Source organism: Hyla sarda, chromosome 9 (assembly GCF_029499605.1).
Source record: "Hyla sarda isolate aHylSar1 chromosome 9, aHylSar1.hap1, whole genome shotgun sequence".
In the NCBI taxonomy this organism is placed as follows: Eukaryota; Metazoa; Chordata; class Amphibia; order Anura; family Hylidae; genus Hyla; species Hyla sarda.
This window is the reverse complement of record NC_079197.1, coordinates 94,907,068-94,910,222: the sequence shown is the minus strand read 5'-3', so window position 1 is coordinate 94,910,222 and position 3,155 is coordinate 94,907,068.

Genomic DNA, 3,155 nt, shown 5'->3' with positions numbered 1-3,155 from the left:
GTTCATAGCTGGCTGTGGCAATCGCTGCATGCCGGCTAATAGCGGTGGCCCACAGATACTGATAACAGCTGAGGGTCACTGGGTATGGAGTGGGGTTGAGTTTCTCCTGCTCCAGACAGCTCCTGACACAGTGTCAGTAGAGAGCACTGTGGTCTGATAGAAAAGAACAACTCAACTTTCTCTGTAGTACACAGCAGCTGATAAGTACTTGAAGAATTAAGATTTTTTTTAATAGAAGCAATTTACAAATCTAAAAAATAAAAGCTGACAGTTCGGGTGGCTACACACTATAATTGATGGTATGCCCTATACTGAGGTACTGAGTGGCACTATACCCGTAGTGCCAAAAATCAAACGATAAAAACAGTATTAGTATTCAGAACTCACTGTTTTTATCCAATTTTCAAATCTTGTTAACTTTCTGGCACCAGTTGATTTGAGAAAAAAAAAGTTTTTCACTGGAGTACCACTTTAAAGGCTGTATTTATCTGTTTGTCTGTCTACCTGTCCATCCATTTTAAAGAATTTAGCTAACTTAATGTAGTCAAAGTTTCATCAATTACATTTTGTAGTTATTTATTCTTTGTAACTATAAATATTAATACAGTGGGGATCAAAAGTTTAGGCATCACAGGTAACATTTTTTATTAATGTGCATAAAGAAGCCAAGGAAAGATGGAAACAAATATCCAAAAGGCATCAAATTACACATTAGACATTCTTATTATATGTCAACAAAAGTAACATTTTATTTCCATCATTTACACTTTCAAAATAACAGTAAGCAAAAAAATGGCGTCTGCAAAAGTTTGGACACCCTGCAGAGTTAATATCTTGTACTGCTCCCTTTGACAAGTACTACAACTCCAGTGTCTGCCAGATCTTTCTGGAGGGATTGTGCAGTCAAACGTGGGTTTTGAATTGTTCTTCTCACAATCCTGCCAGCTGTTCTGTCTGATATTTTCCTTAGTCTTCCAGATCTTGCTTTATCTTCCACTGTCCCTGATGACTGCTATTTCTTAATTACATTCCAAACAGAGGATATTGACATCTGAAAACGTTTTGCTATCTTCTTATAGCCTTCTTTAGCTTTGTGAGCGTCAACTATTTTCAGTTTCAGATTTCTAGACAACAGCTTAGAAGAACTTATGGTGCTGATTGTGGGGCAAGGTCAGATGAATCTGGGCATTTAAAATCTTTGAGATTGACATCACCTGGTCTTCCCAGATGATGATTGAGAACAATCCATGACACTGGCAGGTCTCAGGTTTGCAAAGGGGGCAGTGCATGCTATAAATTATGCAGGGTGCCCAAACTTTTGCAGATGCCATTTTTTTTCCTGTTATTTTGAAAGTGTAAGTGATAGAAATAAAATCTAACTTTTGTTGACATATTATAAGAATGTCTAACCTGTAATTTGATGCCTTTTAGAGATTTTTGCATTTTTCCTTGGCTTCTTTATGCACATTAATACAAATTTTTACCTGGGGTGCCCAAACTTTTGATCCCCACTGTATATCAGTGATATGATCATTTATGTGTCTCCTCCTCATTTCTAATTTAAAGGTAATTAATTATCTGAATTTAGTCTATTGTTTAAATGGGCCGTGCCATAAATCAAACCTTTTCATATACTCTAAAATATGATTTTTATAAAAATATAATGTCATTAATTTCTCTGTTTATAAAAAATTACCTTACATTGGATGTCTACATTACCTAGATGTCGTGGTACAAACAGAAAACCAACCATTCCCAGTGAGGGAAATAGCAGCAGTATAGGCTTGTCTCTAGACCCGAGCCTGTCATACAGAGAGGAGGGGAAAACACAGCCAAAGGCATTTATTAGATGCAGGGCTGTGCACGCTACCATGACAGTTCTGCAAAGCACTTGCAGGCCAAAAAGTTTGAAAACTACATAGGCATGCTATTCATGACATACAGAGTAAGGCTGGGTGTTTTTTTATGTTGATGACAGGTATTTTTTAAATCATGGTTATATGTTTGACTTTTTAAAATTATTTCAGATTTCTTAGAATTTTCACACAGGCAACTGAGTCTTAAAATAGGCTTATTGTCATTTAGGATAGAGGGAAATGCAACCCACGCACCCTTTCCTTGCCTACTTGACAATGTGCCCTATGTGACGGATTCCCAACTGGGCAACAGTCCCTACTGTGGACATTTTCAGAGCATAGTAAGGACAAACACAAAAACACACCAGTATGTAGATAATGGAGAAGTAAGGACACAAAGGGATAGACCAGGGAGAAAAGACAGGTGAATAGCAACCAGACAAACAGAGCAAAGTTAGACAGGTCAAGTAAAAACCAAGAAGTCACGCAGTACCACTAAGCAAAGCCATAGTCAGGGAGCAAGCCAAAACTAACAGGAGTAAAGGAAAACAATATAACAAACACAGGCAAAAAGAGCTTGTACAAGTACAAGACATCTAACAAAGGCAATGCACTAAAGCAAACCTCTGACTTAAATAGCCAAACCCAAAAGGGAGGGGACACTGAGGATCATTGCCCATTCCTACTGATTGACTAATTATTTCTTATTAGTCATTTAATGACCATCACAGGAAGTATTACAATGAAATATAAAAGCTCTATAAGGGTAGGGCTACATTATAATACATGTCACAGAACATGAAATCACACATAAATTGGCAACCAAAATGTTTTTTGTGGCTAGTCTGCTGTCACACAACATTTTATGTTTGGCTGTTACAAATTAGCCAAACTGCAGAGAATTTGCAAATAAGTCAAAGTCACACGTGATAGGCATTGAGGTTAGTGGTGGAAAAGTTAAGTACAACTTTAGACCATTAATCAGAAAATCCATAAATTGTGAATTTTTAGCAACGCAATGCAGTTGCCTTTTCTTACAAGTTTTAAAGGGGTACTCCACTGGAAAAAAAAATTAGGTCAACTGGTGCCAAAAAGTTAAACAGATTTGTAAATTATTTCTATTTAAAAATCTTAAACCTTCCATTGCTTATCAGCTGCTGTATACTTCACAGGAAGTTATTTTTGTTTTGAATTTCCTTTCTGTCTGACCACAGTGCTCTCTGCTGACACCTCTGTCCATGTCAGGAACTGTCAGGATTAAGATTTTTAAATAGAAGTCATTTACAAATCTGTTGAACT